At 46.4% G+C, this 15,437-nt stretch overlaps 1 long non-coding RNA gene across 1 annotated transcript in view; it reads left to right on the top strand.

Annotated features, from left to right (window-relative positions):
• Window positions 1-13,245, top strand: part of LOC140411673 (uncharacterized) — a 43,590-nt gene extending 30,345 nt beyond the window's left edge. Inside the window, exons 2-3 of the long non-coding RNA XR_011940947.1 lie at window positions 2,190-2,371; window positions 13,109-13,245. This is a non-coding gene — a long non-coding RNA (uncharacterized lncRNA). The remainder of the gene's footprint in view (window positions 1-2,189; window positions 2,372-13,108) is intronic.
• The last annotated feature ends 2,192 nt before the right edge of the window (window positions 13,246-15,437 follow it).

Below are 15,437 nucleotides of genomic sequence, written 5' to 3'. Positions count from 1 at the left end.
ATGAACCTGGCTACTGCTGCCTTCCCCTGGTGAGCTATCTCCCCCAGCAGTATTCAAAACGGTATATCTGTTTTGGAAGGAGATGACCGCAGGGGACCCCTGCACTGACTTCCTACTCTTCCTCTGTCTGATGGTCATCCATTTCCTATCTCCCTCAGTACTCTTTATCTGTGGTGTGAACAACTCGCTAAACGTGCTAGCCACTCCTTCCTCAGAAACTGAATCCATCCGCAACTCCAGAGCCATCAAGCAGTCTTAACAGGAACTGCACCTGGACACACGTCTTGCACATGAAGGAACCAGGGTCAGTGAACGTGTCCCTGAACTCTCACATTGCACACGAGGAGCATGACACAGGTCTGGGATCTCCTGCCATGTCTTAAACCTTAGGTTAACTTATACAACCACAATGCCAAAAAACAAAAGAACCTGGATCAAGCCGAGAAGTGACAAAACAGATTTTCCAGGTACAGAATAGAATCAGGGCTAGCAGAAAAGAGCAGGTTAGTACCTTACTCTATGGCATTGGCAGTAGTGCAGATGACATTATGGTCTGATAGGACACAACCACAGACACCGCATCATATGAAGTTATCAAAACCTCCAATACTTATTTTAGACTTTGGAAAAACACTATTATAGAACAAGCAAAATTTACCAGGAGCACCTAAAGACCTGAAGAGAGTATGCATTAATCAGCTGTATCGAAAGCTATTAATATTTAGCTATGAAAGATCAACTAATTAGGGGATTACATTGTTGTGGGAGTTTTAGAAGGGACACACAGATATTTTTGCAGTCATGAGAAAAATTCACCATATTGAAAGTGGCATAATAATGAAGCAGGCAGAAGCAATAAAGTAGATTTTGAAATTTCCTGGACACCAAATAGAATTTCACGCCAGAGCACAATATTTCAAAATGAAAAGTTGTCCCTGGTGTATTCTGATGTGTTAGGCAGGTTGGTTCGATGTGGACTGCACTCAATGCAGGGAAGTTAGAAACAGACGTCTAACACAGGAGAAGATCCAACACTGTTTTATTCAACTAGATGAACTGCTGTACATATTCAGCTGTGGGTCGACACTATACTGATCTGACTAGTGACCTTGTAGTAGCCTGACCAGACTTACTAGCTACCGCATGGTGTTTGTGCTTGCTAGCTCGTGGACTCTGACTGTCTCAGTAGCTGGGTCCGAGAGAGCGGGAAACCTAGTGCCCTCTGGCTTTATAGTGGCAGTGTCCTGTCTGGTGATTGGCTGTGCTGTGTTGTGTGCTTACTGGTCATCCTGTGTGTCAATCACTGCCTGTCTGCATCTCATTATATACATGAGTGGATATTATGACATATTCTTTGAAGGATTTTGCATCTGTTGACTTTTGGTATGACCAGCCTCGCATCGCAGATTAATAAGTTGTCCACAGTACTGAGATGTCTGTGTTACTTGATGAGTTTTAAGATGAGATGGTCCATTTTCATAGTATTTGAGCACATTCTTCATCTATTTTCTGTGCTTGGCATATTTTGTTCAACCTCCATGATCTTGCTGGTAAAACCTTGTTGTGAGTGAACTGTCTGACTCTACCTCCTCAACAAGATTTATGTCCTCCTATTCAGGCTTCCTATCACAAATATATGACAATGCTGTTGTTGCTGTTTGTCTTGTATATTTTTGTCCGGTTCATTCACCTGCTTTTCCAGGGAAATCTTCTATCTGGTTTCTTCTAGATGTTCCAACTCATCATCTTTAAAGAGAAGTTTTAAATCTGTGCCAAGTTTCCAGCTTAATCGTGAGCATTCTTGATTGCTAGTCACATGCAAAGTTTTGTAATTTCTCTCCCCCATTGCTGGAGTTTAGCAAGCAACTATGCCTAACAGTTGAATATCACCTGGATCGTGGTTGATGGCTGGAGTATCTCTGATTTTAACCACTTTTCTGTGTCTGACAGAATTAAAACACCTGAAATTTGTCTGACGTTTGTTGACCATAATATCGGCAGTTCAATAGTTTTCACTTGATTCCCTAATTTCGCCCAAGAATGGTACTTCAGGTTCTTTTTCTTCTTCAACTTCTTGAATGTCTTCAATTTCCTGAATGGTACCTGACCTTGGCTGCTCCTCCTTTAAGTGTTTTGCTAAGAGCTATTTGCTGTAGCAAATGGATTTAAAATGGCCTCTCTTCTTGCAGGAATGCGGAATGGTAGTCCACATTTTTTGGGAGCCTTCTTCCTGCCAATGCAGCCTGTTCCTGCTACATCAAGAACATTGAATAATGGTGGCCACCATAAAAGGACGAGATGGAAAACTCCTACTTTTGCCAGAGTACTTTGACCACTTGGAAAGCCTGGAGCAAGCCAAGAAGTTTGCCAGGTAGGAATAAAACTGGGTTTAGCAGGAAAAACTGTCAAAGAGCAGGTCAGTATCCTACTCAATGCTATTGGTAATAATGCAAATTATGGTATGATCTAACAGGGCATAAAAAAGTACAGCATCATGTGAAGATTGAGAGAGATAGTTATATGTAAAGCCTTATGTGGAATATACCTTGTAAATAGATGGCATAATATCCAATAAATAGTTTGCTAACAGCCTTGTCACCTCCACATTCTTCATCTATTTTCTGTGCTTGGCATATTTTGTTCAACCTCCATGATCTTGCTGGTAAAACCTTGTTATGAGTGAACTGTCTGACTCTATCAGTAAGTCCAGATCCACGACTACCACATACAAGACCATAAACAACAATAACAGAGACTGCAGCTCTCAAACCCATGACCTCTACTGCCTAGAAGAATAGCACGATCAGCAAGCTCCCCTCCATGTCACAAACTAATCTGACTTTCATCACAACTGTACAAAGTTAGAGATGTAACAGGTTTTTAGCAAGTACAAAGGCAGGGACTCTTGTCTGAGGGAAAATTACACCTTGCTAAGCCAATTTGAACTGATCACATTACAAATAAGTGAACAGTATAAACTTCATACACCGTGACTATATTTCAAAGCTATCCACTCCAAACCTTCAGAACACCTGTTTCATCTCAACCCAGTCTAAAATTAACCCCATAGTTTTAGCCATCAGCTATGTCAGTTACGCTTTTGAATTCAATTTATTTGATGAAATTTAAGAAATCTATTAACTAAAATAACATAATTTATTTGTTGCAAAGAAAAACCAAATTAAATTAGAGGAAACAAATAGTCAATCAGGTTAATTGACATAAGGAAGGAAATAGGCCCAAGTACCATTTACCACGGCCCTGATCAAGTGGCTGTTTATGTGGAATCAATTTTGTCATTTTTCTGTCTATCAGTGTTTGGAGACCAAAGAGTTTCAAGATAATAGAATGCAGAACATACTTCAAATTCTTTTTGAAAAACAAGTCTAAGTGCAATTTAAAACGTTTAGAAATTTAAGATTTTTCATATGAATATTGTCAAACACCACTCACAGAGGAGCAGAGGAGTGATTCCACTGACCTGACCAATACCTAAAAATATTAATTGGTTATTTATCTCTGCTTTTTGTAATATTGTTGTGTGAAAAATTGCCTGCTGTGTCTACTTTCATTACAAATGTGACTACATTTCCAAAATTGTTAATTGACTGTAAAATGCTTTGGGGTGTATTGTTGAGAGAAATGCTAAAATAAATATGATCAATTTTTTGATTTGTTTTCTCGCTTGCTCCCTCTCGCTTTCTTTCTTTCTCCTTCTCAATATGCATTGATTTCTTGTGCATTACCAAAACGGCTGGTGCTTGGAACACTCATGTAAAATTTAGTTATTATTAATTGTTGATTTAATAAGAAATTCTCTGAAGCAAGGAACAGTCTGACCTCTTAATACTGGGTTCTTCATAAGTATTTGGTACCAAAGGATTTTTATATGAGTTGTTTGTATTGGCATCAAAGCAAAACGATGAAGTAGATAAGTGTGCTACAGGACAGAATATGCTGTGATAGATGAAGACTCACTAAAGAGGCTTGTGGAATCTGGAACCCTCCAAGCACAATAAGCTCTATAGTTGCACATAAATTGCATTAATGATAACATCGACTCCTCACTTCAGATTGCTGAAAAATCATGGTTCTTTTATTCAAAAGTGCTTTCAAGATATTGACACAATGTTGGAATATGTAATTTCTATGTATATATATTCTTTCAGAAAAATGATTCAAAAGCTGAAAAAGTACAAGATATGACCACTGGATGAATAACATGAAGCTTGACGATAATAAACATTTGCCACAAATAAAAACCCCAAATACTGGAAATACTCAGCAGGTCTGGCAGCATCTATGGGGAGCAAAATAGAGTTAATGTTTCAGGTCGATGACCCTAAGATCAATTTCTCAAAACACAAGCCATATTTAGGTGTTGTGCTATCCCAACACTGGGATTTGTCAACTGCAGGAGTTCTGTGCAAACAAACGTTTTTGATGAAATGGGTGAAGTTTAGTGTATCAGCCTTCATTGCTTATACTTATTTTAAAATGCATATGTGTGCATATTCTGAGACCTCTCCATTGCAAGGCATAGGAGGTTAATACAATTTGCAGTTGGGGTTATTGTGAAATTCAGCAATAATGCCTGTCAATACAATCACTACTTTTGGGGAATTTTATGAAAGAAAAAAGGAAACAAAACTTGGAGGGATAAATTATCTTAGTGCATTTAAGTGTGTTAAATGTGAGTTATTGGCCTGGATCTTGCAGTAAAGATAACAACGAGACTATCAGCCTTCACTGTGTTTAAGGTGTATATTGGACAGCAAATCCGGGTGACCATACATGCTGCTAAATGTGGAAATCAGGCTATCTGAGTTACCCTGCTTCTCCAGAAGCTGCACCAAACTGGTATCTCACCAAGAGTTTTAACAACAAAACACCACAAATGGTGTGAAGTTGCAACCCAGAAAATATTAAGGCTTGTCCATTGCAGTTAAATACATTTCTAGTGATTCATTGGTGCCAAACAACATCACTGGCAATGAAAATTAATTTTTGCAAGTGTGGAGTTTTATTCCCTCAGATTTAAATTGTCACTAAAAATATAAAAATTAAAACTTTTAAAATTATTTCAAAAAACTGTTTAAACATCTTCCCTCTCTCTCTCTCTCTCTCAATCTCAATTCCATCTTTCTTTCCCTGGAAAAATGGCACAATAGGAGAGTGAGCAGGCGGCAATATTTTTGAATGTTGCATTGGAAGCCTTTGGTATCGTAGGTGGAAAGTAGGAGAGATGACCTGTATCAACAAGAGGGGCAGGATGGCCTTTAGACACATGCTCAGAAGATAGTAGAAGGAGATAACCATGGAGTTCAATGCTAGGACATGAATGTAGCGCTAGAAGATGTTCAGTAACCTCAGGCAGTAACCACTGATGGCGCTAAAACCACTAAATTTGACACCCTGCTCTGAGGTGGCTGTTGCAGCTGCGGCAAGTGTCAGATTTCAGCGAGGATTGTTATGATCCTAGGCCAGGCCCCTTAATGTGGGGAGGGGGAGGTCTGGTTAGGGACCAGTAAGGTTCTGATTAAGATAGTTAAAGGTTGAGATTAAATACATTTGCTTTTGGAATAAAGCCACAAGATTCCATGGGTTTTGACCAAACAAAAATAAAATTTACTAGACAAGTTTAAAAAGATAAAACAATTTATACCATTTAACATTCAGAGTAAGTATGAGGTACATGTGAATTAATAGACAAACTGTGGTCAAACACACCATACTGCAGAGTAAATGACAAATGCAACCAAGACAGCGTCCACAGATTTCTAAGAACCCACCCAGCCATAAGCATTCACCGTGAGTTATACAATTTCATTAAATCTCTGAATCCTTCACAAGGGATTCCAATCCTGCACTTTCAAAGATCTAGACTCAGAACTCCCCCAGAGCCGCTCTGACTCGGACTGCCTCAATGACTGAGCACTTCCTGGTAGTTTCATCTCCTCTCCTAAAACGATATTCCCCAGGATTCCAGAGACTGCGGTGGCACACTGAACTAGTAACCCAGAGACCCAGGGTAATGCTCTGGGGACCGGGTTTCGAAACCCACCACAGCAGAGGAAGACCAAGGAACTGATCATCGACTTCAGGAAGCGTAGCACGGCAGTGAGGGACATACACAGGAACCAATCACCACACAGAATACAGAACAACCAATCACCAGGCAGGACACTACAGGGTACATTACCAGTATAAAACACACAAGGCAGGAAGGCTTGGCCTCTTCGTACTGGTGATAGCTGTAGCATGTACAGTCAGCACCTACTACACATGGCACAGGGCAAGTCTGGGCAAGCCAGACCAGGGTTAACAAGCTTAGATTAATTGAGTGTCGACCCACAGCGAACAGTGTACATTACTCGGCAAGTTCAATAAAGCAGTGTTGAACCATCTACAGCGTTGGCAGCCTGTTTTCAAGTGATACTGCATCGAGTTGCAGTCCGTGTTAATCCAACACAGATAACACATCATGGTACCAGGAAACTATTCTCTAACGGACCTACCTCGAGTAAATCTGAAACGACCGGAAAGCAAGTAGCGAACAGCCAGCGGTATGGAAAAGATCCAGGCCCCTCCGCAGCTCCGGATCTCCGGCAACCTCGGCACCAACTGGAGGGTCTTCAGACAGAAGTTCCACCTACATCTCGCGGCATCCGACCTTGAGGAAGCATCAGATGCCAGGAAAATCGCGCTGCTCCTTTCGACGGCGGGGGATCACGCCATCCACATCTTTAACTCGCTCACATTTCCCAAGGAGAAGATAAACCAAAGTCCCAGACCATTCTGCAGAAATTCGACAGCCACCGTGAAGTCGAGGTGAATGAAAGCTTTGAACGGTACAACTTCCAACAGAGGCTTCAGGGTAAGGACAAACCTTTTCACTCCTTTTTGACCCATCTCCGCATCTTAGCGCAGTCATGTAACTATGACTCGACTGTTGACTCCATGATCTGGGATCAGATCGTTTTCGGGGTCCACTCCGACTCCCTGCGGGAGCAGCTCCTTAAAATCAAACGTATGACCCTCCCGATCGCCACTGAAACGTGCGTTGCTCATGAACATTGCAAAAATTGTTACCGACACATCAAGGCGCCAGAAACGGCAAAACTAGCCTCCCACGAGGCAGAAACTGTACAAGCCATCGCTAGGCTGCAGGGCCTGAGCATTGAGGAGAGTGGCCGTTTCGTGGGCTTCAGTGGCCGTTTCGCGGGCTTTCCACGAGGCCCTGTGCAGGCGCACCGCGACTGGGAGGACAATGCGGCCGAAAACCATACCTTGCATGTGCGAATGTCGGCTGACCGCACTGCGCATGCGCGAAGGCGTACGGAATGCACTGACGTCAGCGTCATGAAGTGCTGAAATTGTGGCTCCGCCCACTTAAAGCGACAATGCCCAGTGAAAGGAAGGCGATGTTTCCAATGTGGAAAGCTTGGCCATTATGTGGCCTTATGCAGGTCCGCTCCACCAGTCAAAAGCCAGCGATCCCAGCTGCAACGCAGACCTGTACACTGCATACAGCAAGGCATGCTGGATTCCGATCCCGAAAGCCCAAGGGACCCAAATGATGACTGCCTCGAGTCTCCATATCAGGTGGGCATTATCACCACACGTGAGAATGTCTCCTCCACTCATGCAAAGCGCCTCTCAATCCTAAGTGTGGATTCTGGTGACGAATGGCGCGCTGTCGTTAAAGTGAATCAGTGCAGAATCCAATTCAAACTGGACACTGGTGCGTCTGCAAACCTCATATCCTGGGCAGACCTCGACAGCATCCGAGACCAACCCAAAATTCTTCCACCAGCCTGCCAGCTCCTTGATCACAATGGCAATGCCATAGCTGCTAGTGGAACATGTCATCTAGTCGTATCCCATAAGGCGATCACGGCGACGTTAAGATTCAAGATTGTCAGGCCTGACAAGGCATCCCTGCTCGGTGCCCGTGCATGTAAACTCCTTAATTTGGTACAGCAAATCCATGCCATGTCCTCTGCACCTCCGACTGCCTCATCTCATGTGAATCTACAGGCTGACACAGACGACATCCTCACACAATATCCTGATGTGTTCGATGGGATGGGCACGCTCCCGTATCGCTACAAAATACTACTCAAGCCGGATGCCACCCCAGTCATTCATGCACCACGCAGGGTGCCGGCTCCTTTAAAGGATTGTTTAAAAGCGCAGCTGCAAGAGCTCCAAAGCCAGGGCATCATCTCAAGGGTCACGGAACCAACAGACAGGGTCAGCTCCATGGTCTGCGTGAAGAAGCCTCAGGCGAAATACTAATCTGTATCGATCCCAAAGACCTCAATCGCAACATCATGAGGGAGCACTACCCGATCCTGAAGCGGGAAGAATTAACCTCTGAGATGGCACACGCCGAATTCTTTACCAAGCGGGACGCCTCACTTGGTTTCTGGCAGACACAACTGGACGACTCCAGCAGGAAGCTCTGCACGTTTAACACTCCGTTCGGCAGGTTCTGTTACAACCGCATGCCTTTCGGTATCATTTCAGCCTCCGAGGTCTTTCACCGCATAATGGAGCAAATGATGGAGGGCATCGAGGGTGTGCGAGTCTATGTGGATGACGTGATAATCTGGTCCACGACCCCCGAGGAGCACATAGATCGGCTGAAACGTCTTTAAAAGGGTCCACGAGAATGGCCTCAAGCTAAACAGGGCCAAATGCTCATTTGGTCTGTCTTCAATCAAATTTCTGGGCGACCAAATATCCCAGCAGGGTGTGCAACCTGATTCCGACAAAGTAACGGCAATCAATGCCATGAAGACCCCAGAGGACAAAAAGGCTTCCTGGGGATGGTGAACTTTCTGGGAAAATTCATTCCTAACAAAGGCATCCCACACCACAGCCCTCCGGCATCTAGTAAAAAAGACCACAGTATTCCAGTGGACACCAACACATCAAGCGGAATGGATGGAGCTCACGGCAAAGCTCACCACGGCCCCAGTCCTGGCGTTCTTTGATCCGACCAAGAAAACGAAAATATCCACGGATGCAAGCCAGGACGGCATTGGTACGGTGCTCCTCCAGAAAGATGACTCCTCGTCCTGGGCTCCAGTGGCATTCGCATCCAGGGCCATGACTCCGACCAAGCAAAGGTACGCACAGATTGAAAAGGAGTGCCTGGGTCTTCTAACAGGAATCGTTAAATTCCACGATTACGCATACGGTCTGCCAAAGTTCATGGTGGAAACAGACCACAGACCCTTAGTCCACATCATCCAGGAGGACTTAAACGACATGACACCCCAGCTACAGCGCATTCTTCTGCAACTCCGCTGATATGATTTCGACCTCGTCTACACACCGGGCAAGGAGCTGATAATCCCGGATGCGCTATCCAGATCCATCACCTCGCCCTGCGAACATGTAGACTTCATTCGCCAAATTGAGGTACAGGTGCAGATGTGCGCCAGTAAGTTCCCGGCTACTGATGAACGTGTCGTCCAGATACGAGCAGAAACTGCCAAAGACCCTCTGCTACAAAGGATAATGCACCACCTCGCAAATGGGCAGCGCAAGGGGCAATGCCCCCAGTTTTTTAATGTCAAGGATGATTTGATGGTTGTTGAAGGGATCATTCTGAAACTGGATCGAATTGTTGTCCCCCACAGCATGTAGGCCATGGTGCTCAAGCAGATCCATGAGGGTCACCTTGGAGTCGTGAAATGCCGACTAAGAGCTCGACAGGCAGTTTACTGGCCTGGGATCAGCCAGGACATCTCCATATGGTCCTCAATTGCATCACATGCCAGAGATTCCAACCATCTCAGCCCTAGGAGACGCTCCAACAACATGAGCTCGCGACCTCTCCGTGGTCCAAGGTGGGAATGCAAATGGGCGTGACTATGTACTTCCGGTCGCTTACCTTTCGAACTACCCAGAAGTTGTGAAGCTGTTGGACCTCACGTCAAAATCAGTCATCAAGGCCTGCAAAGAGACGTTTGCCAGGCACGGTATACCACTGACAGTGATGAGCGACAATGGTCCATGTTTCCACAGCCAAGAGTGGTCCAACTTTGCACAATCCTACCACTTCAAATATGTCACATCCAGTCCCCATTACCCGCAGTCAAACGGGAAGGTGGAAAAAGGGGTCCACATTGTCAAGCAGCTGCTCCGCAAGGCTGCAGACTCTGCATCTGATTTTAACCTTGCACTGTTGGCATACAGGGCAACCCTCTGTCGACTGGTCTGACTCCGGCTCAACTACTCATGAATCGCAACCTGTGGACAACTGTTCCAGCCATCCACGTTCCAGACCTTGATCACCTCCCGGTGCTAAGAAAAGTGCAGCGACTCAGGGACCAGCAGAAGATCACGTATGATGCTCATGCCACTGATTTACCTGTGCTGGCTCCAGAAGATGTTGTTCGCATCAAGCTGCCTGAGGGAGGTTGGTCAGCCCCAGCTGTTGTTGTTCGACAGGCTGCCCCCAGGTCTTTCGTTGTTCGCATGGCTGATGGCTCCATTCTCAGGCGCAACAGAAGGGCACTGCGCAAAGTTGCCTGCCCACCACCACATGATCACACCCCTCTGTATGTCGAGGCACCTCCTCCGGACATTTCAAACTACGAGCCCGCCAATCTGGCAGCAAACCCGCCTGTCGAGTCGCCGGCGTCCCCCTCGCCATCCCTGAGGCGGTCGACAAGAATCCGTCGCCCACCACAAAGACTGGACTTATAGACTTTAACTGTGTAAATTTTGTTCACCTTGTACTGTATGTGCACGATAGACACCTTCCCATGTATACATGTTCACTCACTCACCATTTTGCACATAGTCACACATGTAAATACAAGCACACAGCCACAAGCATCCAAAATCTATTTAAAAAGGGGAGATGTCATTATATGCAGTCATGTTCATAAAGAGATACAGACAGGCAGTGAGGGACACACACAGGAACCAATCACCACACAGAATACAGAACAACCAATCACCAGGCAGGACACTACAGGGTACATTACCAATATAAAACACACGAGGCAGGAAGGCTCGGCCTCTTCGTACTGGTGATAGCTGTCGCAACGGTCAGGGTGCAATGTACAGTCAGCACCTACTACACATGGCACAGAGCAAGTCTGGGCAAGCCAGACCAAGGTTAGCAAGCTTAGATTAATTGAGTGTCGACCCACAGCGAACTGTGTACATTACCCGGCAAGTTCAATAAAACAGTGTTGAATCATCTACAGCGTTGGAAGCCTGTTTTCAAGTGACACTGCATCGAGTTGCAGTCTGTGTTAATCCAACACGGATAACACATCAACCATCACCAACAGTCTGCCCTGGTCCGCTCAACGTTGATGCAACAGTCAAGAAAACCCAACAACGTCCCTACTTCCTACGGAAGCTAAATAAATTAGGCATGTCTGCATCGACATGGACCAGGACTCTCACAAACTTCTACAGATGTGCCATAGAGAGCATCCTATCAGGCTGCAACACTGCTTGGTTTGGCAACTGCTCAGCCCAAGATCTCAAGAAACTGCAGAGTGTGGTGAACTCAGCCCAACGCATCACACAAGCTTGCCATCCTCCCATTGATTCGGTATACACCTCCCGCTGCGTCAGAAAGGCAGACAGCATTGTCAGAGACCCCTCACACCCAGGCTTTGCCCTCTTCCAGCCCCTTCCATCAGGCAGAAGATACAGAAGTCTGAAGACCCGCACATCCAGACATAGGAACAGCTTCTTCCCCACAGCTACTAGACTCCTCAACAACGCACCCTTGGACTGACCTGTTCCCCGTAGGAACACTATTCACAACTATATATATGTTACTGTTGCTCATGTATTTGCTTTATTTGGCCCTTGTTGGCCACTGTAACAAATCACTATTTGTCAAAGTACTTTGTGGATTATTCTTTTTGTCTATTGTGAACGTATTGTGTATGTTCCCTTGGCCACAGAAAAATACTTTTCACTGTACTTCGGTACATGTGACAATAAATCAATCAACCAATCAATCAATCAATCAATCAATAAAGCATTGAGCTACAAAATGGCACCAATGACATCAAACCAATGGCTGCATGATCTGCCTGCTCTGCATACTTATGGCAGGTGACACTGCATGTGCTAACGCCCTCACCAGTATCGCACCCAGTGTGATATGTACCACAGGTATTTGCTTGCAAAAGGATGCTATCATGGAATGCTCAGGGCACTCATTTTGCTTAAAACAATTGATACTCAAAAGCCCAAATTCCTGCACCACATGTTTTTGAGTGAGGTGGAACGTGGTCTGTTGTGATGCATAAGGTATCAAAGTTGTGTGCAACAAGCTAGATGTACCAAACTGTCTTTTCCTGTCTGCCATTTGTAAGAGGCAATGGTTTCCAATTTCTTGAGGCACATGGCTTTTCTGTCCGCCACTAGCTACTTGGAGCAGGAACCCCTGCCTTGCTGAGGCAATATCACATAGATTGTACTCAATATCACGTAGATGGTACTCATGAAATACTGATTGTAACTGAGATTCCTCTTCCTAAGCTGTCAAATCTTCAAGTCCATCCTCCGTCACCCTGACTTGCTGCCATCTTCTCTTTGTCTATTTCTGCATTCATCTCTGACCACTCAGCTGTCAAACATTGCTCCCTTTAGTGGTTTGATGTTACTTTCAATTATGGGAAATTAAAGTTACATGCAAGCAACACAAGTTTCGGGTGAATCTGCAAGTCTCCTACTCAGTGTTAATTGACAACCAAACAAATGTCATTCGCACAATGTCACTGGGAGCATAATTGACATATGTTAACTCTCAAGAAAAATGTTGGGACTGTGGGCAGGAGATAACAACCACTTTGTTAACAGTAGCTACATAATTATAGCACCTTAATGTCAACTGGTATGAGCACTCACTCTCATTGAAGAGAAAAATCTCTTGGTCGCTTTGGTTTTTTGTGAATTGGGATTATTTGAGCAATTTTCCATGTGGTCGGGAATCTCTGACAATTAATTAATATAAAATCTTCAGTCCTCGTATTAAGAGTTAATAACAAGCATGATACCCTCCATGTGATGAATTTCACCTCCATCATCAAACTTTTCCTCTCTTTACTTGCAGGTCTTTTCTGGCATGTAACGTTAACGAAGAGATGATGGGAAGACTGTCTGCTTTCAGGCTTACACAACTGCATTCACTGTCAGCTACCAGAAGGTGTCTGGTAAACTACTGTAGTATATAATATGTGTATTGTGGTAAACGGCTACTGTATTACATGTAATGTGGTAAACCACTGCCTGATGGTTCCGCCTCCCCTTGGGCTCGGTATAAAGGTGACTGGTCTCCGCCTCTGACCCAGTTCGGGATCGGAGGCCAGGAGGCTTTCTGTTTAGTTTATTAAAGCTCAGTTACGTTCACTACTCGTCTTGTGTTAATTGATGGCACATCATTTTAATAAACTAAACTTCTGAGATGAATTCATCGCTCAAGCCTGATCGCCTGGAGCTGGACCCACAGGCAGCCGACGCCACTGCAACATTCGGGCACTAGCTAAGCTGCTTCGAAGCGTACCTCGGATCCTCCACCGAAGACTTCACCGACCTCCAAGAGCAGCAGATACCCAGCGCACGGATGAGCCCGCAGGTTTTCCTTCTCATCAGGGACGCCCCCTCGTATACGGAGGCGATAATGCTGCTAAAGGGGCAATATGTAAAGTCTGTAAACGAGGTGTATGCTAGGAACCTTCTTGCTACGATGCGACAATGCCCTGGGGAATCACAAGCCAAATTCCTGCGTGCCTTGTGGGTACTAGGCCGGAACTGTGCTTGCCAGTCAGTATGGGCAACCCAACACACGGAGCTGTTGATCAGGGATGCCTATGTCGCAGGCATTAAATCGAACTACATCCGCCAGCGATTGAGGGGTACACTCGGCCTCCCAGAGACAGTGCAGCTCTCAAACTCGCTGGAGGTGGCCTTCCAGAACATGGAGGCCTACACCTCTGACCACGCGGCACCCTTGTGGACCTCGTGGGTGCCGCCATCATCCGACTCGAGTGCGGCGCAAGCCTGTGCCGCGCAGCAGCCCGCCAAAGCCAGAAGCCTGAAGTGCTACTTTTGCGGCCAGTGTAAGAATCCCAGACAACGCTGACCTGCACGGAACGCGACTTGCAACGGGTGAGGGAGGAAGGGCCACTTTGCGAAAGCCTGCCAGGCCCGATCTCTCCCTAAAACCCCTAGGCCCAGCACTGCCTGTCGGGGCCGCCACATGCTGCTGCGCCACCCACCATGTGCGACCCATGGGTGCCGCCATCTTCACCGCCATCTTCGATTTCGCCCGCCACGTGCGACCCATGGGGGCCGCCATCTTGTACGCCACCCGCCACGCGCGACCCATGGTGGCCGCCATCTTTGACGCCATCTCCAATGCCACCCGCCACGCGCGACCCATGGGGGCTGCCATCTTGAGACCACTCCATCACGCTCGACCAGTCCCGGCCTCATCACCTCACAAAATCTATGATGACCGTCCGGATCAATGGGCACGAGATGGCCTGCCTTTTCGACTCCGGGAGCACAGGCAGCTTCATACACCCAGATACGGTAAGGCGCTGCTCCCTCCCAATTTTACCCGCGACCCAGAAAATCGCCCTGGCTTCCGGATCACATTTAGTAGAAATCCGGGGGTATTGTGTCGTGACCCTTACTGTACAAGGCGTAGAGTACACTAACTTTAAGCTCTACGTCCTTCCCCATCTCTGTGCTGCCCTATTACTGGGGCTCGACTTCCAGTGCCACCTCCAAAGCCTTACTTTAAAGGTCGGCGGACCCCTGCCCCCCCTCACCGTCTGTAGCCTCGCGACCTTTAAGGTCGCCCCACCCTCGCACTTTCCTAACCTCACCCCGGACTGTAAGCCCGTCGCTACTAGGAGCAGACGATACAGTGCCCGGGACAGGGCCTTTATCAGGTCGGAGGTCCAGCGCCTCCAGCGAGAGGGGATCATTGAGGCTAGTACCAGCCCCTGGAGAGCCCAAGTGGTGGTCTTCAAGAACTGGGGAGAAGCACTGGATGGTCATCGACTACAGTCCGACCATCATCCAGTACACGCAGCTCGAAGCATGCCCCCTCCCCCGCATATCTGACATGGTCAACCAGATTGCGCAGTATCGAGTCTTCTCCACAGTTGACTTGAAGTCCGCGTACCACTCCCTATCCGCCTGGAGGACCACCAATACACTGCCTTCGAGGCAGATGGCCGCCTCTACCACTTCCTCAGGGTTCCCTTCGGCGTCACCAATGGGGTCTCGGTCTTCCAACGAGAAATGGACCGAATGATTGACCAGTAGGGGCTGCGGGCCACATTCCCGTACTTAGATAAAGTCACCATCTGCGGCCATGACCAGCAGGACCATGACGAAAACCCCTGGCACTTCCTCCACACCGCTAAACT

Source organism: Scyliorhinus torazame, chromosome 4 (assembly GCF_047496885.1).
Source record: "Scyliorhinus torazame isolate Kashiwa2021f chromosome 4, sScyTor2.1, whole genome shotgun sequence".
NCBI classification, from domain to species: Eukaryota; Metazoa; Chordata; class Chondrichthyes; order Carcharhiniformes; family Scyliorhinidae; genus Scyliorhinus; species Scyliorhinus torazame.
This window is presented reverse-complemented; position numbering and strand designations above follow the sequence as displayed.